The sequence below is a fragment of the Plecotus auritus genome (genome assembly GCF_963455305.1).
Source record: "Plecotus auritus genome assembly, chromosome: 9".
Taxonomy (NCBI): Eukaryota; Metazoa; Chordata; class Mammalia; order Chiroptera; family Vespertilionidae; genus Plecotus; species Plecotus auritus.
Window position 1 is genome coordinate 91,549,519 of NC_137783.1, and position 26,694 is coordinate 91,576,212.

The window sequence follows — 26,694 nt, forward strand, 5'->3', positions numbered from 1 at the left end:
TGGTACATATCCCGGCCTCAGGACTGCTAGCCCATACCACAGTCTAATGTGCAACTCAATATGGAAATAAAAAGCAAAAATGCTCAAGACCTCAGTCATTGTTTCTCCCCTCAGGATCTGAATCAAATTAATATATATTTTTAAATGCGTTCATATTTGACAGTTGAAAATGTAGTAAAGAATTCCAAGGGAAGCAGCTCTAAGGAGTTCTCTAACAAGGAAGTCCTGGTAGAAGGAACGGATTGGGCCTCTGGCAGAAAAGAAAATGCACCGCCAGCAGGTTTTTCCTGTCACCATGTAAACCAGCCATCAATCATGGCTCACACCTGCCTTTCTGCTCTGCACAAAGAAACCAATTGAGAGGTGCTCACCCCACCCCCCAACACACACACACACACACACACACACACACACACACACACACACACACACTCACACACAAGGGAGGCATAGGGGCCTGGACAATGCAGGCCCAGAAAGGCAGAAAAGTGGACAGATGCAACAGAGAATTACACCAAGTTGTCTAAACAGCTAACAGGGAATTAATTCCCCAAAATATTGACCTAGTGTCTGATTCTAAGAACAAGCAGAACTATGTGTTCAAAGAACTGGTAAAGTGGGATTGCTCAGGGAAACAAAAGAAAGCATTTTTGCCAGAGGATATCATGGAATCTGATCACTAAAAAATAGAACATTCTGAACCCTGGCCTGGTAGCTCAGTTGGTTAGAGCATTGATCCAATACACCAGGGTTGTGGGTTCTATCCCCAGTCAGGGCACTTACAAGAAGCAGCCAATGAATGAATGCGTGGATGGGTGCACAACACATTGATCTCTCTCTCTCTCTCTCTCTCTCTCTCTCTCTCTCTCTCTCTCTCTTCTCTCTCTCTCTCTCTCTCTCTCTCTCTCTCTCTCTCTCTCTCTCTCTCTCATCAATAAACAATAAATCAAAAAAGAAAAGTCAAAATATTGACTATCTATGTATCTCTCCAGTGGCTCCATATGCTGAAGTCAGTTTGTTGTCAATTTTGCAAACACTTATGTAGCTTTCCCTACTTTCTCTCTGGAAAAGAATGTAAGTGTAATTCAAAATTTCAAAACAAAATGACAGATTAGCTCCATATACCTGTATAAACTTTAGGTATGGGATTTTATGTCAGGCAACTGGTCCACCTGCACCAGAGTCACCACAGTCATGTTTCAGATAATTCAATCATTTTCATTGCCTGCCATTCTGCTCTGGCCTAATGCTCCAGTAAGTCATCAATTTGAGAGCTCAGAGAAACTGTTTAAAAGACTTATGTAGAGTCCATTCTGATTCTTCAGGTCCTATTCCTTTATTATGTTAGATGATCAGAAAGCAAAATTCCAGGGTTCTATTATCATCAATAATTCATTCATTCATTCATTCATTCATTCATTCAACAGATATTTGTTGCCTAACAAGCATTAGGAACTCAAACTCTGAGACTAGACTGTCTGAGTTCACCTTCTAGCATCTTAACTCTGTGACATTGCAAAATTTATTTAACCTTAGAGGACTCCCTCTGTTCTTCATCTGATAAGAAGGATAATAGCAGCCTCCACTTAAAAGGACTCTTTTGAGGCCAAACAAATTAGATATAAATTCTTAGAGCTCCTGGCATTCAATAATTATTAGCTATTATTTTCATTATATTATTATTGTTACTATTATTAGTATTACCATAAATCGGGCACTGTGTGACATGCTGGAGATACAGGAGTAAAGAAAGCACATGCAGTTCTTGCCCTCAAGGAGCTTATGTCTTCTGGGGAAGACAGGCATGAAACAGGGACACTAACAAGTGAGTAAGCATAAACTATGGTAGGTGATCCCATGGGAAGATACCGGGTGCTCTTGAAATACTGTAACAAGGGGGACTGATCTAGCCTGGTTGGAGATGAAGGCTTCCCTGATGGAAGGATGAGTAAGGTTAACTGTATGAGTGGACTGCTGAGAGGACTGTTCCAGGCAGAGGGAACAGCATATGCTAAGGCATATGCTAAGAGGTTACTGGCAGTAAACATTACATGTACAGCCTTCTCTTGAAATTGTTTACAGAATAACTGTATTTGAATAATGTCTTTTTAAGCTAAAGCTTTAGAAAGTGATTGAGCTCCACAAATAATTTGCATCATAGGTGTGTTTTTTTCCATTTCGATCAGACAATGAGAGCCAGGTAAGCAACATGTGCTCCCTTTTGATCTAACCACAAAGTCAGAGTTTAGTTTACAGATTAACTGCAAGAATTGGGTCATCTCAGGTGCCTTGTAATGGCTATTCTCTTACTCGTCTTATAAGGTCTCTGTTCTATTTTTAGCCATATTTCCTTATTTTATTTTGAAATGGTAAAGGGCCCTTAAATCCTTCTGGAAATTGGCAAGATGTGAATCCCAAATATGTAAAATAAAATATACTGATTATAAACAGCTTAACTGGTTAGAGCCTGGTTCAGGAGAGAGAATGGGTGTGAAAGTACGCCGGCGTCCTCCAGGAGGAAGAAACCTGAAGGAGACTGCTTACGACCTTTCACTGGAAAGGCTTCCCCTGTGAAGCTGCTAAAGCCATGACGCTGGGGAAAGGTGTTGTGGAAGAAGTGGAGTCCAACATAAAGCACTTACGTTGATCTTCCTCATTTGAATGTTGCCAGATTTAAATGTAAACAAGGTATTAGCACTTTGGAGCTTCTAGAAGAAAAAAGAATGTGTAGGCTGAGCCTCTAGGTCTGCTTGGTTTGTCAGTCGTTTTCTGGGTGTTTTTTTTTCAAATAGCTGATGCATTTGTCTGCAAGACAAAGACGTGAAAACAACCAGTGAGCTTTGTTTGTGGGCCTGGGAGCCTGGCCTCTTGGTTACAGCTTCCAGAGCAGTCTGACAGTAACCTGTCTGAGAAGTAGCAGGGAGAACAGCAACATTCTTTGGCCACACTTCTCGCTTTTCCATCACCTCTCCACATCTGGCCCTCCTCCCTGCCACGAATTCCCCACAACCATTCATTCAGTAAGTATTTATGAAGCACCCGTATGATGCCAAGGACATTGTTAAGGGCTGGGGACAGTATGGAATCAAACCTGTAGGACCCCCTTCCATCTCTCCCCTGCCTTCCTCCCAAGTCCCCCAAAATGAACCCTGGGGAACAGACATGCTCCTCCAGTGCTTCCTGCTCAAGTAAAAGGGAGACTCTAGCAGAGGCCCATCTTGAAGTGGAGGACTGTGCTCAAGGCCCCGCAGTGGAAAAGGCTCCCAATTATACTGATGCAGGAAGGAGGCAGGAAGGGGTGGACAGGAAACATGCAAACATCTCCAACTTTTCTTTCTTTTCCATCCTCTGCTTCTGGGGAGGGGAGGAAACAGAAACCTCCTGCTGAATTGGAAATGTCTAAGTTGAGAGGCCTGACTTGGAAAGAATGAGATGAATTATAGTAATAGGAACTAGTATCTGTATGATGATTAGAATTCACTGAGAGCTTTTATAAGCATAATCTCAGTGAATCCACAAAGCATCCCCAGGAGGGGTGTTAGGATGATGGCCTTTTCCAAGACAAGGAACTGGGGCCTGGAAGATGTCCCACTGCTTGAAATGAACCAACTGGAGGCTTTAATCCAGATCTTTGTTTCTCCCTAAAATCTGGGGCTCAGTCCACGTGACCATCACTGCCACAATTGAGATGTAGCTGCCATGCACAGACTTGCATATAGTATCTCCTCTCAGTCTACTTTCCCCACACATAGAGGACACCCTTTATCTTTAAGGCAAGGGACAATTCTGTGAAGGGGAACCATGATTCTTATGAACAGAGGGAAAAAACAGAGGTTGGAAGAAGTTAAGCAAGTTGCCTCAGGTTTCATAGCTGGAAGTAGTGGACCTGGAATCTGACCCATTGTGGGTCAGACCCCAAAGTGCAGGAACAGCAGCAAAGGCAGGATGAAGCTTGGGTCTGCTGTGAGGCAAAGGACAAAGGTCCCTTGCTTAAGCAAAAGCCCTGGGTAGTGATGCCGTTTTCTAGCTGTGTGACCTTGGCCGAGTCAGTTGTGAGACCTCTCTGATTCACCATCTATAAAATGAAGAAGATAAGGTTGTAATATGAATAAAATAAAATGTGTGCACATAGTATGCATGCTCTAAAACTCTACAGAAGGCATGAATATTCCCAAGGGACCCTGAGCCACTTCCCACAGATACAGAAAGAATATACAGAAACCTGCAAACAGTTGTCCTTTGAAATAGGGGTACATTGACTGAAATGAATTGGATGTTTCAATCCTGAGTCTCTTCAAACCACCTTGGGCCTTAAGGACCACTGTGCACTTTCAGGGACCAAAAGTCACTACTGAGCCCAAGGCAGCCAGCAATTCCTGAAACAAGCGCCTGAGTGCTGGGGCTGAGAAGATGACCTCCCTCTCCTAGGAACACAGGATGGCTGCCCTGGCTGCATTCCCAACAGCTGCTTAAACTTTCCAAGTGCTGACACTTTACCCAGACCCTTACAACTCACTTGTATAACTTCTTTGATTCCCACTATATCCACTTATTTTCCTTGTAAATCAACCTAAAGATTTGGAAACTTTTAAAATGATCAGGAATCAACTTATCCCTCAACAAACACCATTGAGCACCTGCTATGAGCACGCAGTAGGAAAGAGGGAGTGGCACTCACATAATTTAAAAGCCACAGAGGACTTGATAGAGTGCAAAGTGCAGCTTGTCCCAACTCTTCTGGGTCATCTCTTTGCAAAAACATAAACAATTCTTCCCTTGGGTTTGCATATTTTCTATCTGGACTGACTTGATTATTTTGCCTGGCCTTCCTTTTGGTCATCAACATTCTCAACTTTCCTAAAGTCTAAATTAAACTTTTTCAAAGACAGCCCATTTTCCTACTTCATTTTAGGGAAGAAAACACTAAAGAGCTCTCAGATTACTGTTGGTTTGCTTTTTTCCAGACTATGGTAATAGGTAGTACCTTTTTAGTATTAACATAAACACAATCAATTAAATCACAACCGTCAAAACAATTTCAAAAAGTGCACTTTGTCATGCAGATAACTTTGTTCTTACATTTTTCCACTTCTTTGGATAAATTCAAAAAAGTAAACTCAAAATAGGATGAAGGGTTTTCATCAAGAAAAGGCCTTCTAACTACTTGGGAAGTTCAAACTGGACAGGATTCAGCTCTCAGGAGTAGAATGCTGTGTTTTTAACACCAGTGAGACTTGTTCCCTTGAGAATGCATCTTGTACCATATTCACTGAACCTTCTAAGTAAACCAAGGAGGAGAAAAAAAAAAAGAATTAACAAAATAATCCATTACAGATCAAGGTAAGCTGGAACATTCCAAAACAGCCAAGTATCCTTCTGCATTTCCCCAGAGGCAGGTACCTGGGCTGGCGCTCCACGGCTCCCACTGTTCCAGCTTAGAAGGTTCTTTATGGCCACTCTCCCAAGCCCCTGAATGAACACACTAACCCTTATTATCCTTATTCCCCAGGTCATTTAAAATGTTGGGTTATCTTTCTCAAGAGATTTTGTAATTAAAGACCTTCGAAGTCCAACTCCACCAATATGATCCTAACCAGCTTTTCTCATCTCCTATTCCCTTCCCTTAGTTACGCAGTGTTTCTTGGCCATGCCCAAAGTTTGCTGCTTCTGATCTTGGTTCTTGCTCCTCTCTCTGGATCATCTTACCTCCACATTTCTGGTCATTGAGCCTGTAATATTCTATCCATCCTTCAGAAGCCATCTCAGGGCTATATTCTTCAAAAAATCATTGGGGTCTGTGGAACCTGTACAGCCTCAGGGTAAACTGTTGGCCATGCACACATGCCTTCATTTTCATAGAGGCAGGAGTTGCTGGGCATGCAGCTCAGGATACAATGCTTTAAATGTGGTCACATCCAGGTCTCTTGGCTCCACCAGAAATTTGAAGTTGATGCAGTTTCCAGGCATTCTGACCAGGAACAGAACTGTCAGACATGATTTTATGGCATGCTCAGCAGTAGTGTCTGGGAGTAGACACAAGGTAAAACACTGAAACCATCATCATCTTACAACCCAAGCCAGCAGTAGTGCCTAAATTGATTAGAAGAGAGGAAAAAGGTGGCTTTGTCTCATTCTGCTGGATACAGCATTTTTTCCTTACATTATCTCCAAATTCCCAAATGCTTTTGGGTGCAGAGTGGTGATCTGAACTAGGATATAGATCACCTGGTTTCTAGCTTGGGGCCCTATGTTAAATAGCTAGGTAGCCTTGGGAAAATCACTTAACCTCCCTGGGCCCCATTTTCTTAGCTCTAAATTCTAATAACCTGAGATAAAATTTGGGAGTGCTACAATTTATCTCATTTTTATTACCAGTTCACATGGGGTTTGGCATAGTCTCCTCTTGGCTACTCATTCCTAAAGTGTTATTCCCCTGTTACTTTTTTCTTTTTCATTAATACCAGAGTTGCCCCCCCACACACACTTTTTTTTTCAGCACACTGGAGCCCTCTGGGGTTGTCATTACCTACCCCACTAAATTTTGTGCCCAGTTACAATTCCACTGAAAACCCTCACCCTTCCTTGGACTCTTCAGATCAACATCTAATAGAATGAGACTGTTTCTGTGTTTCAAAGGCGCAAGAAGAGAAGGGATTCCATTTGTCAAGGAATCTCATATATGTAGGAAGGCACAGTCCAGGTCCCATCACTACTTCCTCTTAATAACAAAATGCAGAGAAGCCCAGTCTTGAGAGAATGCTGGCATTTGACATAAGAGTAAAAATCCACACAACTAAACGATAAGTCTCACTTATATAAAAGCCTAAGCGACGGAACAACCAGTCACTATGATGTGCACTGACCACCAGGGGACAGACGCTCAATGTAGGAGCTGCCCCCTGGTGGTCAGTGTGCTCCCACAGCCAACCTCCTGCAGCCAGCCAACCTCCTGTGGTCCCTCCCCACCGTCCAGCCCCAATCGGCCCCAATAGCCGGCCAGGCTGAGGGACCACACCCATGCACAAATTCATACACTGGGCCTTTAGTCATATTATAAAGTAGAATGTAGCCTCAAAAGGACTCAGATTTCAACCAATCCTCCTCCTTCCTTATGCTCACCCTGCTCCAGGCATGACTATTTTTATATCATTATTGAGCTAGCTCTGTCCTGTCCTTAATATTCTACATGGAAGACTTTCCATTACATTTGTTGATAACCCATTTCAAGGGCTAAAAAGACTTTAGGGTGAATAGGCATTTCCATAAATACCTAAATCCCTTTTGATGCTAATTCAACTCAGTATTTTGTTTTTACTCCCAAGTGTGATTCATTTATCCATTCATTCCTATCTGGCCCAAACATAATTTGTAAACTTAAATCTTACTGCTCCCTTTCGTGAATGTTTTCATTAAGATTCTTTTGTTTAAAATAACAATAGCAACAAAAACAAAAACAAAAACAAAAATAAAAAAAAAAAATTAAACTAACTTGAGTGGAAAAGGGAAATTGCCCTAAGCATTCAAGGGCAGGAATTAGTCAAGCTTACAGAAGGTTCTGGATCCAGACTGAGAGCCAACTAGATTTTCTTCATTCCTTATCTCTTTTTTTCCTATGCATATGTTTCATTCTTCCATATTTGTGCAGATCCCCCAGTTCTAATGGCAGAAAACAGGGCTGCCTACACTCCCATGTTCACATATTCCAGATCCAATCATCCCAAAATTTTAAATATTTCTTGGACCAGGTTCTGTCTTCCCAGAGGTAAGGCACTGAGTGGCCCAGCATGGTTTCAATCAACTGTGTCCAGGTAGGCAGACCTGTCCAGGCCTAACATCTGTACAATAATAGTAAGTGCTGGGCCCAAAGGTGGTCCAAGAAGTTGCCAGGGGCCACTCTGCTGTAAGCTAAATGGGGACACACAGTTAAAAGAGTCATTGTGAGCTGAGCAGACACCCTAAAACATGTCCTCTATAGTGTACCCTAAGCTGTAAGCATGACTCACATGCAGTTCCCCCAGCCTCTCCACTCTCCCCAACCCTATCTTCCCTTCCCTCTCCCCACCCCATCAGAATCCTACCAACCCTTGCAGGTAACTCCTGTAACTGCAGCTGTTGCAACTTCATCTGTTTCCCTCAGCCTGTTTCCTCTTCCCTACCAGTCTGAAGTGTCCTTGAGAACTGAATGCATGTCTGACTCACCTTTGAATGCCCAAAAAATTCAGTCAAAATATTTAATGGATGATAGATGAGTAAATAAATAATTTCTCAGGGAAGAAGATGTTTCATTCTCTGTTAAAAACATGAAGATAGTTTTTATTTTACTTTTCAGCTTATTTCACTTTCTCTTTCCCAAGGTAAATTTATTCTTAGCTCTTTAACTGTCTCTCTTGAGCTCAATTTTAAAATATTGTGGTTATTTTTCATGAAATTGAAGAGGGCCTATATCGTCAGAAAAGTGACTGGAGAAAAAGAAAGACATTCAAACTGGATAATTTGAGGAGAGTTTAATAAAGGACTATTCACAAAACTGTGGATAGAGTTTAAGGAAACCACCAAGGGATAGTATGGTGTCAGTGGGCCTGCCTTAGGGGAAACCTTTACTGCCTCAGGTCCTGAAGGCACAGGGGAGGGAGCTATTCCCAGAACCCAGAGGAGGCCTCTGCATAGTGAGAGCCACCCTTTAGGAACCCTCAGCGGGTGAGGCCTGCCCTGAGTGATCCAACAGGGAGGAAGCCAGAAGAATACAGACCCCAACCTTAGTCTCCTCCCTCCCACTGATCATCTGCCAAAACATACTCGTGATCAACCAAACCGGAAGACAGAGGACAAGGAAGCAAGCTGATGAAGCCCACACAGGTCCCCCCACCAGGCAGATGGAGGTCTAGGGGAGTAGTGGGTGGAGTGGGGGGGGGGGGCCACTGAATCCAAGAGATAAACAGGCCCTCCCCACATACTGGTTTTCTAAACTCTAACTAGGTGTGGTCAGGTGGCCTATCCAGCCCAGCTAACTGGGGTTGAACTCATGTAATTCCTTTTAGGAATTCAAATGTTCTTATTCAACCAGCCTGGCTATTCTTTTTCTAAATTGCAATTCTGTGTTAACTATGAAAGATCCAGAGCAACAGAAATGCCTATTACTACACATTTCTGTAGTCACACATGCAACCTCCATGTCAAATATGAGCCTGAGGGTAAATTAAGGGCCAGGAGACCAGGGTTCAAGTCTTCAATTTTCTTCCATCGGTGAGACTACCATGCCTCTTTCGACTCCAGCATCCTGTGTTTCTGATTTCTGATTTCCTTTGCTTCAAAAAAAGACAGACCTCACGGTGTGGGTGGCAATGTGCAAGCATCACAACATCCTTCCAGATTCTTCGTTAGTATCACAGAACACAAAGATCTGAGTGTTTTTTAAGGTCAGGGGTGACGGTTTTTCCCATCATCTCCCCACTCACTCAAATGCAGTGGTTTGCAAATTGCCAAGATTCAGTCTCTAGATTTAATCTTTAATTCTTTATTTTGATTCTTCAAAAAATTTTTTTTCAGAATAAACCACAAAGGGCAGAAGACAAACAAGGCTAATAGAATAAAAAATAAGTGATTCATGACTATGTGTCAACTGTTTTTAGGTGTGTTAGCACTTTGAATCCTCACAGCAACCCTTTGAAATGGGTTTTGTTTTGTCCAACAAGGAAACTGAGACTCAGGGAAGGGAACTTGCCCAAAGCTAGTGTTTGAACCACAACTTAAACCCTGCTCTTGCTGAATCTAAAACCCATGCTCTTTCTTCTTTGCAAACGCTGCATATGGTGCTTGATTGAGATGTTTACAGAATTAATGCTTAATCTTTAACCTTAGTCTTGGTCGTAACCTTTATGAACCCTGCTACCTGCTCCAATCCCCAGCGGAGTCTCCTCCCATTTCCCCCAGCATTCCAGCCCTGCCCACCCTACGTGCATGATCTGCCTGACCTTTGAAAGGCTACATGGATTGCTGACCCTGAACATAACCTCCATTTCTAAAAATGGTTTTACTGGCTTTTTAAATGGCATTTCCTCAGGGCAGCAATTCACCATTCTGGGTCCCGGGAGTACAGATTAGCACATGGAAGGATGCCTAGAAAGGTTGTGACTTGCCTTTTTGTCAAAATGTGAACTGGTGGCAAAGCATCCTGCCAGCTTCTTCTCCCTCCCCTCCTTTCTTGTCTCAACAGGTTGAAATATGGCCAACACTGGAATGGAAATGTGGTTTGGGTGGGGAGGCCAGGCTAAGGAAAAGGGAGATAAGAGTGAAGCAACCAAAGACTGAAGATGCTGCTGAAAGGATCAGGTGATTCTTGAAAAGGAAATAGCTAAGAGGGGAGACCAAAGTCTTTCAATGAGAACTGATGGAAGAAATAATCAGGAGGCAACATGGTAGGAGGAGCTCAGTTGCCATGGCCAGTCCCTCAGACTTCAGTGTGTGCAGTGAAGTTGGCAGCCACTCTGGGCCCTGATAGTACAAGGGCTGGGATACTTCAAGCACAAGACTCTTATCTCAAACATTTTTGGATTGAAACACTAGCCATTAAGTGTCACTTGGCATGACATTTTTATGTAACTAGAGAATCTGCTGCTTTGATCATCTATGTCTATCCCATTTGTCCTCCTTACATGTGAGAATGTCTGGAGGATACATCACATGCCCACACCAGCCTGCCAGCCTCAGTGTCCACAGTGCTCTCCCTTTCTTGCTGATGCCTCCTCTTGTCCATGCTCCTGTCCACAAAATCCCCAGTAGAAGCTTACCCTTACCTCTGCCCGGCTTCAGAACATCAGGATCCATGCCAATGACTTGATTCTGAAGGCTCTCAAAGCCTCTGGTCTTCCAGTTGCCAAACTGAGCTTCCTCACCCACATTAGGTATGCTGTATTTTGTCACCCAAACCCCAGAGGAAGTCTACCTGGATCAGAGTCTCATCAAGTCTGTCCTGAATAGCATCTGTTGGCTTTTATGTCCACTAGCAAACCACAGTACCAAGACCCAGGAACTTACTGAAACATGCAATGAGATGCTGGAACTTTCCAAGAAGAAGACATTTCTTGATCGCCACATATTTATTTAAGAAATATTTATTTTTTTCCAGTTGGTGTGGCTCAATTGGTTGAGCATCATCTCATGCACCAGGTCCCTGGGTTTAATTCCTGGTCAGGGCACATGCCCAGGTTGTGAGCTTGATTCCCAGTGGGGGGCGTGCAGGAGGCAGCCAATCAATGATTCTCTCTTATTATTGATGTTTCTATCTCTCTCTCCCTCTCCCTTCCCTGGCCAGGAATCGAACTGTGACTTCCTGGTTCATAGGTCAATGCTTAACCACTGAGCCACACCAGCTGGATGTCCCTTTTTTTTTTTTCTTTATCTCAACACATCTAATGTCTGTCCTCAAACACTCTACTTGTAGTGTTGGTTCACACTGAATGCAGTCATTCTCAACTGAAGAAACATCCCCCCTCAAAACAAAGGGGAAGGTATATACTAATTTTAGATGCCTCCCAGGCAATTCTAATAAGAAGTGATGTCCCTTCTCCAGCTTCACAGCCTCCTCCCATCCCCATAATATTGAAGATCACAACATTTCCTCAAATCAAAAGACCATTTTCAAAAACAGGCATTATAATGCAAACACCAATGAAAATTGAGGCCTAGGCAACAAAACACAATTGCTCTTTTCATGAAAAGAAGCATAGCAGGGAATCCCAGAAACGTATGTGAGCACCTATACTCAGCCCTCTGCAGTGCATGCAGCATGCCTGGTCCTTGCAAGAGGAATGATGGAAAGAGCAAAAGAGATACCCATGGTGCCACAAATTTCCTCTCCTGCCCACACATCATTTTAAATAATTCTCAATGTTTCCAGGATGCTGATTGTGGTCATTATTTTCCTGTAATCTGAGATGATCCAACAGAGATTTTCAGTAGTTGGTGTGCTTCACCTGGAATAGAATTTTACCTCTCATCCCACAAGGTAAAGCTCATGCAGAGAAATCATCCCACAACACAAGCTTTATGCAGAACGATCAGAAGCGAGGGAGATGACTTGCCACCATTATCAAATGAAATCACAGTCTCCTCTTGACCTCTTCTGTTATCTGACCTCATACACCATGACATTTTAAAACAAATCTTGTCTATTTCAGAGCCTTACAATTCAATGCTAGACCACTATACATCTTCAAATTTTGGGGGAATGTAATTTAAATTTTGCTTAAATTCTTAAATACATTTCAGGTTGCCTTTGCTACTTGATGATAGTGTGCTAGTGGGAAGTCACTTGTAGAGAAGAGTGGAGTGGAAGCAATTTTATCAATCCACTCCCTAAACTAAAACATGTCAAGGGAAGGAGAGCAGGCTTTAGAATTAGGCAGATGTGCAGTCAGCCCTAATTAGGTCACTCTCTAGCGGATGATTTTCAACAGTTTGTTTAGCTTCCCTATGATTCTGTTACCAATATCTACCTTACATTGTTATAGAAGCTAAATAGAAATAATGTATGTAAAGTTACTTGGCACAGTGGACACACAGCAGGAACTTAATATATTTTAGTAGGAGAGGAACAAGAGAAGGAGCAGTAGTAATAGAGAATCAACAGTTATAGCTTATAATAATAGTGGCAGTAATCATTGCTATTAACCTTACAGGAGAGACAATGTCTAAACAGAGATGAGATTTAAATGCAAAGGAAAAGCCAAGTTCACCATTAAACTTTTCATGCTATATCCTGGACTAGGAGGGAAATTATTCACCCAAGATTGTACAGCTAGAGTTGCAGAGTTGAGATTTGAATTCAGGAATGTCTAACTCCAGAGTAAATATAGGAGATGCCAAGTAAAGAAGAGGTTGAAGTCAAGGCATAGTTTAGAAAGACAGTATAGAATAGTGATTAGACTAGCTCTGGAGCCAGGCAGGCCTGAGTTCAACTCCTAACTCTGCCATTTATTGTTGTATAACCTTGAGGAAACTCTTTAAGTTTCTAAGCCCATTTCTTTATCCCTAAAACCAGCCTATTGACTATTAAGGAATGAATATATATGTCTGCCTCAAATTCATATGTTGAAGCCCCAACCCCCAGTGTGACTATTTTTGGAGTAAGCAAGTAATTATGGTTCAATGAGTTCATAAGGATGGGGTCCTGATCCTATAGGATTAGTGTCCTTATAAGAAGAGACACCAAAGAGCTCTCTCTCCTCCCACCATGTGAAGACACAGCAATGGCAGCCACCTGCAAGCAAGAGAAGAGGGTGCAGAATGAAATCTGCCTGACCAGCACCTTGATCTTGGACTTTTCAGCCTCCAGAACTATGAGAGGTAAACTTCTGGTATTTAAATCAAGTAGTCTATGGTATTTTGTTATGGCAGCCTGAGCAACAATACACTGACACATAACTCAAAGATCTTTTGAGGTACTTACACAAGATCACATAAAGTGTTTTTTGCCATATTTGGCACATAGAAAGTGCCCATTTAATGATATATATTATGATCATTTCATAAGAAATAGAATAAAGCACCCAATCTAGCACCACTAAAATAATGGCACTGCTAGCAATGAAATGCATGGATGGTCTTTCTTCATTGCTAGTGGGAGTGGGGTTCTTGGGGGTACTGCTGGAATAAGCATTTTGGAGTCACCCCCCACCATGGGAGGATGAGATGCGGTAGAAAGCTTTCTTTTCATGGAATTATGTCCTTGGGTTTCCAAAGTCCCATTTCTCTTAATCCAGTCCTGGAAGATGTGTACCTGGAGAATCAGTAAAGCTATAACCAAAGCCAGTGTCCAAAGTTCCCTTTCCATGGTGGATCTGGGTCTAGTACAGCATTAGGCTGGTTGCAGCCCATTAGTCCATTGTGTGTGGGGTCCACATGGCTGTGGGCCATGCAGGCAAATACAGGAGCATGGGAGTCCTGCAAGCCAGGAGCTCAAACCAAGAGAGAGCCATGAACATGAGAGAGCAAGGGAGCAAACTCCCTTGTTCAGGAGCTTAAGTATCTCAAGTCTTTCTGTGTTTGCAGTGGCCATGCCTACTCTGGGCAATGGCCTGTTCCCAGTTGTGACTGACAGACAAGTACCTTCCCTATTTCACCCAGACTTTACTGGGCGTGCCTTTGCTCCTTCCCGGTTATTCATAACTAGGTTAAATTACAACGGCAGCAGTACCATTGAGCATAAAAGCCTCTGTGAAGTGGGGAGGGATGGGCAATCACTGTCGTGGCCAAAGGGATTGAAGAAAACCTGGAAGAGGCAGGGAGTGGTGTAGCACAATTACCCACTGGAGGGGAAATGAGCGGTCCCGGCTGGAAGGCCCAGGCCATTTAACCTAAGTCAGCTGACCACATTGTGGCTAGTGGGAGAGTCCTCATTGTGGTCCAGGAAAGAAGCCAGAGGTCAAAACAGGAGGCCTTTGTGGAAACTAAAGTGGAAACACAGTTCAGGAGACAGATGGCAGGAAGATGAGGAATGAGCCAGGAAGCAGCATCTGAGGCAGCTTTGAGGGGATGTAAACTATTCAACCCAGAGGCTGCAGCCCCCTTGGGTGTGAGAGCTCCATTTCCACGCATTCCTACTGCGAGGGTGGGAAAGGGCCCCCAGCTTAAAGTCGGTGAGCAGGACAAGGCAGGGAAAGATCAGCTCAGCAGTAATGCTGATGGGAGCAGTGGTGGCCACATGTCAGAGGCACACAGTTCCCAGCTTGCACCCCCCAAGAATGAGCTGTGGAAGCCAGAAAGCAAGGGCGTTGGAGATCAGCACCAGCTGCTCGGGCTCAGATGGGAAAGCTGGATAGTCAAGGATAGAGAGTGTGAGGCACTCCAGGGTCCAGCCAGGGAAGCAGGTGAAGGGAAAGGAGAGATTTGGGAGGAGCTGAGCATTCATGTTAGACCTGCTTCCTATTAACTGCTCCCTCCAAGTGCCTGTGACCAGGCAGAGGATGGTTCTTTACTTAGCCTGTGAATCCGTCATTATTGAATAGCTGATCCTTGATAGACACTGTCCTAAGCATTGAGGATACCAAAATGAAACTGCAGTCATGAAATCACTTTTCTAGAACGAGGGAATGCAGACAATAAATAAACAAACAGAAAGATAAAATCATTTCAGATGGGGAAAATGGCTATCAAGATAATTTAGCAGGGTGATGAGAGAGAAAGTGATAAAATAGGTGCTGGGAAGGCTTCTTTAGACAAGGTAGTCAGGAAAGGCTGTCTGAAAAGGGACAGTTCAACTGAAACCTAAATGACACGAAGGACTCAGCTCTGAGCTGACCTGGATCAGGCAGGCACGTTCTAACACATGGCAGGACCTCCCTTCCCTATAATTCCCCAAAGTCAATGTCAGAAGGTGAAACAGAAAGCAGTGTTTCTATGGCCTTTCTTCCCTTCTTAGATTTTTTCCCCAACCTGGATATCAGTCTGGAAACTATTTGCCCATTTGTCTCTTTATTCATTCAGTATGCACTGTCTACCGTGTGCCAGGTGCTGCATGAGGCACCGGGGAGATAATGTAATACAGACACTGACACCTGACCACAGTCCAAGGACAAGTCAGTGAATGAGTCAAAATTTTAGACCAGGGACAGGATTTGATACTTAAGGTTGATTCGATTTAGATAAAAATTAAACTGGGGAGAAGTGTGTGTGTATGTGTGTGTGTGCATGTGCTACGTGAGAGTATGTTTATCCAGATAAATGTGTACTTGGCAGCATGTGAGCTCACAGACAAAAAGCAAAGTCTCCACGTGTAATTCGGCCAAAGCACACATAAAGTAAATCTTCTTGCACAGTGAAAGTTACTTCCACACATTCAGCCAAAACAAGGCTTGCTGCACTCCGAAAAGCAAAGACAGGCTCTGAGCTATTCATCCTACTGCAAGGCTCACACTGTGCTAAAAATACAGAAGAGAAAAACAATGATCTCAGCAAGGTAACTGCCAGTAGGTGCATGCATGGAGCAGACAGAATGTGGACAGCAATGTAGCCATCCTCCGGGGCAGGGATGAGCGTGCGGCCAACACCAGCGCGACGCCAGCCAGAGTGACCGTCCAGCAAAACAGATTAAAACTTGTGCCTGGCCAGTGTGACTCAGTGGTTGAGCATCGACCTATATGGACCAGGAGGTCATGGTTTGATTACCCGTCAGGGCCTATGCCTGGGTTGCAGGCTCATTCCTCAGTAGGGGGCGTGCAGGAGGCAGCGTATCAATGATTCTCTCTCATCATTGATGTTCCTGTTTCTTTCTCTGTATCCCTTCCTCTCTGAAATCAATAAAAATGTATTTTTAAAAAAATTTGTTGTCCCACTATTCCTGATACTTCACACTCCTCGCCTCCTGAAGGCATTTGCGGGAGTGGGTAGGAGGGGAGGCCCAGGGGGGAGAAAGGTGACAAGCAGACAGGAAGGAGAATAAGGGTGTCTTCTTTATGAATCTTCAAATATCCCAATTGATCCTAGTCCACAAACATATTTCCTGTGTGGGTTTTAGGCACCGATGGCAAGCGATGCCCAGGGAGGCAGGAAACTGTTTTCGTTTGGGCTTGGCCAGGATCTCTGGGCAGCCAGCTTGTTTTATTTTAAGAAGGTGGCTGAATTTTATAGCTGGGGAGCATGTTTTGTGCAGAGATTTTAACGTGCCATCTTCCAGAATGGTTCAGCCCAGACTTGGAGCAGGAGGAGCTGGATGAAATGAAAGACCTAGAGGTGTCTCCCCCTCAGAGCCCTAATTCTGTGAAAATAATTTGGTGACTGGTCCCTGTGGCATCTTTCACTTTCCGTCTACACAGGACCAGGGTGCTAATACCTGAAACCTCCACATCTTCCGGGGATTCTGAACGGATCAAGTTACCATGAAAACCACACAGGTACCGGGCTGCGGGCTCGCAAAGGATTCCTCCCTCAGAAAGCTCTTGGCTGGAGCCAGGAAACAACACTACCACATTTTTCTTGGCTTTTTATAGGGTGTTGATCCAAGGATCTGTTTTTACATTTGAATGCAGCAGCGCTGGAGCATAATGGATTGCAGGCCTCTGTGAGAAATCACTGTGCAGGCTGCAGCGGGGGACTGTGGGCTGCTGCAAAGAACTGCACTGTCAGCAGGTTAGGAACTGGGCACTTGTCCATGTTTTCCTTATTTTTAAAGGAGTCATTGACCTTCCACAGGCCTGGAGCAAAATGGGGAGAACAAAAATGCTGCCAGACGTGGCAGGGTTGGAAGAGACTGCTTTCAGGGGCTGGGAAGGGCTTCGTTTGGTCTATTTACTGTCATGGAAATTCTGAGTGTGACTTAGAGGCCTGCCTGGCTCTGAGCCAGGTGGAAAGGTTTGGAAAAAAAGCAGAGACTCAACCAAGGAGTGAACTGGGTGGGAAAGCAGCTGCCCTTGGCACAGCCCCCGGAGAGATGTGAAGAGCCCCAGCGTCCTTGTGCAAAGATGGGTCCAGGCGTCCCTGCAAGCTTGGGTGGAGGGGACAACCCATGTCACGGCGCCAGGTGGCCAGGCTGGATGAGCATGCTGGGAACTTGTTAAACGTTCTTTACATGAAAGGTCCCACTGAACATGCCATTCATTCATTCATTCATTCACTCATTCATTCTGCAAACAGTCCTGAAGGGCCTCCTGTGTTGGGAACTGTGCTCGGCACAGAGATGACAGACAGTCTCTGTCTACCACTGTGTAAGAAGGCAGTCTAGAAAGAGCTACTCTGCTACAACAGGGGCCAGACCAGAGCCGTCAGGGGAGGAGGAGGTCTGCCTCAGAGCTCTGCCCAAATGTGCCCTCTCCAGGGACCTCAACTAATTTCTGCAATCACCTCCGGGAGCCCTAAACAGCCCTGTGCTCAGAGCTTCTCCACTCCACATTGTGGGCCCACAGAATCCGAGCGCGTTGCTGTCTCTCAGATTCAGAAAGTCACTCTCCCTCAAGGGCATCGGATGTAGGAGCTGCACTGTGGCCCCTCTCCTCGAGTGCTTTGCATTTTAAGGGGGATTATCACCTCAGCTCCCGGCCAGGCTTGCTCCGTAAGATTTAGGCCTGAGCAGCAAGGGCCTGAGGTGTTTGGGAGCAGAGGGGAGCCTGCCTGGAAACACAGATGTAGCTCTGGGTAGGCAGGCTGCCTGGCCTGGGCTTTAGGCTGTTCTGGAGCTGAAGGGGGATTGGAAACCATCTGGCAGGGGAGAAAAAAGAAAGCTGTGGCCAGCAGCCACCAGAGCCTTCTTTCCTGTTCTCCTCTTCCTGGGCTGGCCTCCCTAAGCTCCCGCAAGCATGGACTTGTTTCCTGAGCTCTGGGGTTTAGGTAAATGTGTGTGTGTGTGTGTGTGTGTGTGTGTGTGTGTGTGTGTGTGTGTTTACAGCCTAGAGAGAAACAGCCCGTGGGGGAAGAGTGCGAGTTAAAGAAGTCTCTGGCAGGCCTCCAGCCGCTCTTATTTTTTGTGGTCGATAATCCCAGCGCTGTGCTTGCTGATGAAGAATACCTTCAGACTTGGGGGAAGGGAGGGGCCTGGCTCCTTGGAAAGGCTTATTAGCACCAGGCAAATGGGATTGTGATTAATCATCAGGGTGAACTCGAGCCACGGGGGATGTGGCTCCAGCTGTATACTGTAAATGGTATCTTTATTTCGGGAAACTCTGAAACTTCGAGGTTGATGTTCTTCTTAACATGGTTCCCATCACCACTGCCCTGTGTTACTCAAATGAAACTTCTGGAGTACAGCCTAGGGACTGTTTTCAACTTTACAATTTTATTCTGGAGACATCTAGATCTTATTAACTCTGATGTATTCACTCTGGTGGAGACAGATTGGAATAATTCAAAACATCAGACAACTTAAGTTATGAGTTTTGGTGTACTTCAGTACAAATATATATATTTTTTTCTTCCAGGTGCTATACCTTTCTCATGACTGAGATAGAGTTCATAGAAACAATTGTCATGAAATCTATGACATATGCTCATGCAGACATTGTCTGGGAGGAAGGTTAGTGCTATGCTGCCTGTGGAGAAAAAGTTTGCTCAGGAAATGAGGACAAGGAACAAGCTCCCTGTCCAGTTTTGTTTAGCTACGTGAAGAAACACATATTTTAAGAACTGTGGCCCTGCTCATTTGATGTGAGCATTTTATGCTACTTACAACTTATCTTTTCTTAAAAGCTGACCCTCAAAGAACCTCCAGTTGATAACACTTTTGTAAGCCTCATTTTCATTACCCTGCACCCTTATTTGAAAGTCAAGAATGCTTATCTTTGCATATATTCCCCTAAGTCTCAATGTGAATTAGTGATGTGGATATATGTTAGACTTTGTTTATAATCTGGTACTGCTCCACGAATGGGTGGGTAGGTGGACAGTTGGATCTAGAATAAAATCTGCCTGATTTATGTCCCTATTTCCCTCAGCTATCAGTGTCCGGGTCTCAGGAGATTCTGTGGGACCTGCAAAGGATGTTCATTCCTCTCAAGATTTTTCACCAACCAGGTCACACTCCCCCCAGTGACCGAAAATCATCACTCAGCAGCTCCAGGCCTGCTTCAGGGTCCTCCGAACAGCTTCCTTGTCATCCTACCACTTGTGCCTACCTTGGCTTTTTGGCCAGTTACCCATTGGGATTTGACTCTGCTTGGGGTTTACCACTAGGTTGGCCACTAGGATTTGAAATGAACAAATTGGCCGATGGATTGATTCATGATTTAAACTCAGCTTTGAGTCATAACTAAGCCTCTTGGCTTTGAAGGCCCGACCTGCTCAGGCCTCACTGCCCGCCCCCCACCCAGCCGCCAGGCCTTCTCTCCCTCCCAGACCTAGAGGAGGGGCCAAGACTAGCCAGTCTCCTCACACACTCCCTCAGGAATGCCTAGTCTCTGTAGGTCTCAGGTCTAGAGAGCTTTGGATTCAGCATGGCTGTGCTTCCAAAAGATGCAGTCAGTGCTGTTTAGGGAGACGTGGTTCTCTGCCTCTTGGCTGTAAACCTTCCCCTGCAGAGGAAAATGACTGATGGCTTCCGTACTAGAGTCTTCCTATACCTTCCTCATCTCTTTTCCTTTTGAAATAGCAGCATTTCTTTTATTTAGCAAAGAAAGCTTCTTTATTTTTTCCTCGACTTTTCAAGAGACCCAGACATTCTCCTTTAATCTAGTTCTGCCTTGAATCTAACACCTCCCCAGATTTTCCAAAGGACTGTCTTAAAAGCACTTTTTACATTTTATTTACAAAACAGAACAATGTAAGAAACATTTTAATGTAAAATATGAAGCAGAACATAAATCATATTCTTGTGTATAAGATATGAAGTAAAGCCTCGGCCCTTACCACAGCGAGCCCCAGACGACCCCCCAGACGAAAGCCCTGATAAAGATTCAGTGAGTTCCTTCCTGACTTTTTCTATGCTTCCAGGTATTTTCAAGCCAATCATCAAGTTTTCCTTCAATCCTCTTTGCTTCTCACCACATATGAACTCCCAGGAAATTCTGGTGACTCTCCCCTGCAAGACCATCCAAAATCCATTCCATTCACTTTTTCCACCTGCGCTACACACTCACTCCATGCCAATGGCACTTCTCCCTGGTTGACTGAAAGCCCCTGGGCAGTCTCTTCACTGTCACCCCCTCCCTCCAGACGGGTCAGCACTCTCCCTCGGTCAGCACTCTCCCTCGCAAGTAAACAGCACACACCCACACCAGGGAAGTTAAGCAGAAAGGGGACTGTTGGGAATCTCTTGGGAAGTTCACAGGATGGATAAGAAGTCAATAGACGTAGACTCAGGACTGGGCAGGAGCAGAACAGGCTGCGGTAGAGTCGTGGTGCAGGATGAGCGAGGGCAGGTGTCACGCTGCTGCTGTCAGACCTAGACTCTGCTCCAGCATGGCCCTGGCCTGGCCACCACGGCCATCACTGGAGTAAAACTGCCTTTCCCAGGTCTTAGTCTCCCTGAAAGTAGATTTGGAGTCCCTGGGGGAGCACCCACACACATTCCTGAACCGTCAGAGCTGGGTGAGGGAGTGTCTGGCCTGTATGGCGTCTGCAGGGGGTAGGGATGAGGAAAATGCCCCACCTTGGCCCACATGGTGGGATTGTCCCCAGATACAGAATGGAGGCCCAGAGCTTTGTAAGCTGAAAACAATCATGACAGCACTACAAACACCTACATTCCATTCTCCACACAGCAGCCTGAAAAAGACTTTAAACTTCAATTAGATCAGGCCACTTGTCTATTTTAACCCTTCCAGTGGTTTCCCATCACCCTTAGAATACGGTCTCAGCCACGTGCCCCGGGGTCCCAGGTGCCTGGGAAGATCCCAGAGCTGGAAACCACTCCCAGGGCCGAACAGGATCCACAGGGAAGTGGGGCTCATGGGCTTGCTGTCCCCACTGGCAACGGAGATGGCCTCCCCAGTGCCTCTCCCTGTGCACGGAGGGGCAGATAAGTGCATTGGGGCCCTGCTGCTGCTCAGTGGCTTTGTTAAAAGCATTTTAAAACAACAAGTTAATTAGCTCATTTAAATTCTGCTCAGTTTATTGCATGTGTACAATGTTCCCTGCACAGGTCCAGGAACTAATGACCACCTTCAGTGAAATTGCTCACATTTGCATAGTGGCTCACAGGCTGCAACGTGCTTTCATGCACTGTTCACCCACCGTCTGATTCTCAAATGCCCCCGTGAGGAGGTAGGCCACACATTATTGCCTCATTTTAATAGGTGAGAAAACTCAGTCCCAGGGGTCAGATGCACTTCTCAAGCACCCGAGGTGTAAGGGCGGCTGTGAGGGAGGCAGGGGCCTGGAGTAAAGCTACCTCTTGCTAACTCGAAATGTCCCTCATAACCATCAAATTCCCCGGGCATTCTAAGTAATCAGCGTCTTACAGGTGGGTGTGAGGAGGTGAATAGGTAGAGTTCCTGGGGTCCCAATTCAGAGGCATAGGGGTCAAAGGGATTTGGGTTTCACATGGACTTGGGAATATCCAGCTCCTGGGGACATGCCCAGGCAGGTTGCAGGGCTGAGAGCAAACCACACACTGGGCTGCATCCTATGAACAGCCCTACTAACAGCTGACCATACAGACACGCCCCATTTCACAGTGGATGGAGTCAATTAAACCAGCCATCAGGGACAGCCTCAAAGAGGAAATTAAATATCAAAGAAGCTGAGGAAGGAGGTGGGGCCGGGACACTGGTAATTGTTTAAGGTCTGATGTCTTTTAAAACTGGCTGACTGGACAGACCATCCGAAAGCATTCCTCCCCCCATCCCCCCCACCCCCATCCCCGCCCCGGCCTCTGCCTAGAGACTCTCACCTCAGGCGGGGTGGGGATTAGGAGGGAGGTGAGGAGGAGCAAGGTTGAGCCGGGCCTGCTATCTTCTCTCCCCAGACTTCAGGGAGAAGCTGCCCTCGGGCCAATCTTGCTGCTTTGAGGACTTATTTTTGCAAATCAGAAACAAGTCAAGCCACAGCTCCCCCGCCCCTCAGTATATCAGAGAGAAAATCTCCTGGGTGAGGCACCTTCTCTGCAGTGTGGGTTTCCCCTGAGGTGGCAGCCCATCAACCCTGGGCATGACCTTTAGTGCCTCCATCTCCTCCCCTCCATTCTTCCACAGTGTCTGCCAGGCTGGGCCTCAGACAAGAATCCAAAGTGGTTCCTGACCAAATGAAAATGGCCAAGTACAATGCCTCTTTGTAGTCTACTCACACCTTTCATCCCAGTATTTCAAAGCACAGTGCAAATGTTAACTTGTCCTCAGACACCCTGGGAGAGACAGGTAGGTGGCATATGCTATTATCATCTCCTGTTTTATAGCAACAAACCAGGCTTGGAGCCATGAACTGTCTTGCTGAAGGCCTTGTGGTGAATAATTATATGTCCTGGGGACCTACATCTAGTCATTCACTATATAATGTTACTGCAGAAATACCACAAATATCAGCCCTCTAATTGATAACCATTTTCTTTCCTCACTTTCTTCGTTCTTCCTTTGGAGTCTGAGGTCTCCCATGGTCATCTAAATAGGTCCTACAAATTGACACAATCACCAACCATCTTCAGTTTCCCTTCTCTTCAAAGAAGCCAGAAGATAAATTAAATCGGTCCCTTTGCTACATGCTGACATAAATGATCGCTTACCTAGGGAAATACTGTTGGCTAGGTTAGAGTGTTGTTTAAAGTTGACAGTCAATCACAGTATCCATTCTCTCCACTGTCCCCGCCTAGGGGACCCGCCACCTCTGCCTGGTTGTAGCTTAAATGGGGTGACCATCTTTTGTATCACATGGCTGTACCCTATCAAAGTCATATCTGATTGAATCATAGACCCCAGTAGAACTACTCCTGAGGCTTGTCTGTGACTTATAAAGGGGACAGGTAACAAAGTTCTATTCAAACTGGGAATTGGGGTAGGGTGGGATGATGAGCTTCCATTAGGTAGTCAAATACAGAGAAGTGGTCAGACCTAGAGAGAAAAGATACCTGGAGAGTAGTGAATCATGTTGATAGCAGAAAACCAAAGAGCCCAGACCTTCTGCTATTGTAAGAATAAGAGTTTAAATGAGTCCTTGGAGCTGCTGTGGATTCCTAATGGCCTTCAGGTTCCAGTGTCTGTGAGCCATGGCTGTACCATGGTCACATTCTTCTTTACATATTCCTACCTCCTTTATTGGTCTTCTTTACAATATGCTCCCATTCTTAGCCTAAGATCAGAAATACCCAACTAAGGATCTCATTCATGTTCTGTGATTTATATACTTGAGTCAATACAAAGTTGAGCAAGCCACTTGCTCCTTATGCTTCAAATATTTCGTCAGCAAAATAGAGATAATTATTTCTTAAGCCATGCCTACAGAGTTGATTAGACTTCATAAATATCCCAGTTGATTCGAAATGAGCTTTCTCAAGCCATTATAACATCCAATCACCGAGCAATCACTGAATGTCCATCTGATTGGATTCTTTAGAAGTTTGAAGTAGTAAATAACCTTTTTAAGCCCTATCACATAGTCCTTTTAAGAATAGAATAATGTCAGCTTGTCCAGGCAAAAGTTATGACCAATCCCTAAGCAGCAGACCCATAAATATACTCATCCTGATGGCCCATAAAACCAGGCCTCTTGAAATACTGGGATATGAGTTGTGTGATTATGGAAGATATCAATTATGCTGCCTGAATGGTACAAATAAAGCTCATCAAAGAGAGAGGGAAATTCAAATAGACACTGTGTGCTTAGGAGAAAAAATACAACACACATAAAACATTTCTAAGAAATGAGGTAGCTGACATTTTGATCAATCAACCTTAGCTATTAAATACCACCATCTCTGCCAAGTTAATTACCTGCAAATGAAGAGCCAGCCCTGCCAAGAGCAGCGCCACCAGCATCCAGCTCTGCAATCACTCGGTGGGAGGGAAAAATACAGAAACTGAGGGAGGCAGGGCAAAGCCCAAAGAAATGGAAATTGCTGGGTGTGCTGAGTAGCACTTCCCTAAAGGACTCTTTGTTCTTAGCAATTTCAGCACCTCTGCTGACTGGAGGAAAGCTGAAGGCAGAGGCGGGGCCCGGGTGTCAATGAGCTTGTCACCCTGCTCTCTGCATACCCAGCCCAGGTCAGCTCATCCCTCTGAGGAGTAGGTGGAAAACGGCAGTTCCCCCAGAACTTCCCTTGACCACTCTCACACCAGTGGGCATCCTCACTCTGGGGGCATTCCCATGCTAATTTCAGAATCAACTGCCCAGGGACCAGCTGGCTCTACTAATACTCTGAAGCTGCCCCTCAGTGGGACTGGGAAGTGAAATCCCTAGATGGGGGCTGATGGGTAAGAGGAATAACTATCAGCTTTATGTGGGACTTGGTAGCCAAGATATTTTATTTAGGCAAGATATGGGGAGGCAAGCCCAGAGTATATCAGGTCCTTAAACAATGTCATTTTGTCCAATGTCATTTCATTATAATGTTGTCAAGATGCTACAGGAACTTAACTTTGCTTACATCTCTTACCCTATGGTAAAACTGCTTTCATTATACGTTGGTTTGCTTAATCACAGAACATAACAATGACGTTAAGTGAGGGACTTACTGTTCACAAATAATAGGGGTAATTCTTACATCTCATTCTGAGCCACAAAGACAGTCCAAATATTTTTCTTAAATGCAGAGCAGATCCAGGGTTTGAGGAGCCTGGATTTTAAGTCATTTGAGGTCAAGCCCCTCTTTTAAAAAAAAATTCAAAATTAAGTATACAGGGTCCTAAAAGGAAAGCCCTGATGCTTAAGTTTCATTATCTTCATGGAAAATCTGCCTCAACCTAGAAGTACATTTTTTTTTTTCTGTCCCTCTGTTCCTCACTTTATCTCTCCCTGTCTGTCTCCAGCATTGCAGGTTCATTTGCCCTGAAACAGAGCAGGTTGCATCTCTATCCACATGGGTCTTCTGGAATGTTCCTAGCAGCTCTTCCTCTGAGATTCTCCAGTAGCATAATGACGCCTTTAGGCACTGGGAGATGGACTCAAGGCAGAGGGACTGACTTCACTGGAAATCACTTTCACTTCTGTGCTCCTGCCAGGCTGGCTTCAGGACTCTGGGTTCTGAACTGGTTGAACTGTGTCCCTCCGAAACTCATACGTTGCAGTCCTAGCCCCCACTACCTCAGCAAGTGCCCTGATTTAAAGACCAAGTCTTTACAGGGGTAATCGAGTTAAAGTGAGGTCATGAGGGTGGGACCTCATGCAATATGACGAGTGTCCTTATACAAAGGGGGAACTCAGAGGCAGACACACACATGCAGGGAGAATGCCACGTGAGCATGAAGCAGAGAGCAAGGCGGTGCTCCTGCAAGTTGAGGAGCATCCGCAATGGCCAGCATATCCTCAGCAAGGCGAGAGGCAAGGAACAGATTCCCCTCGCTGCTCTCAGGAGGAACCAACCCTGCCCACACCGTGATCTTGGACTTCTAGCCTCCAGAACTGTGAGACATTACATTTCTTTAAGTCACCATTTGTGGCACTAGGTTAGGACAGCCTTCTCAATCTAATATAGTCAACCTGGGTACATCTCTCCTACATCATTTGCCATAAACTTAAAACCAAAAGAGTGGTCTTCACCATCTAAGCTGCAAGGGAGCAACCAGGACAGGAGAATGAAAGAGCTTTTCTCTGCACTATTTACAGGGAATAATGTATAACCACAGAGGTTCTCTAAGTAAAGGGCCTCTTATTTGCCTGCTTATGCTACTAATGATTTCGTTCACATTATCACGTCAGAGACATTTTTTGAGAGGAAGTTTCAATAAATTTTTCTTGAATGCACTCAGCTCTTCTTGCAATCTCAGGCCTTCAACCCAGGAGAGGAGGGATAGCCTCTGTTCATGAGATTTCAGCACGTGTTTATTGGGCACTTATTGTGCAGGTGCTGGGCTCGGGGCTGGGCGACAAAGCTTCATAGGACAGAGACAGCCTTCCCAGGTGGGGAAAGAATCAGAGCAAGAGCCATGAAGGCAGCTTGAATTGCTACACTGTGATGTTTATAAAGTGCTATGGAGGCTCAGAGCAGAGAGAATCCTGCAGAACAGGTTTAGAGGAGGTAACCTTTGCGTTGGGCTTTGAAGGATAAATAAGAGTTTTCCAGGCAGAGAAGGAGGGAGGCAGAAGGAAAAACATGAACAGTTTGAAGTATGTGGGGCAGAGGTTGAA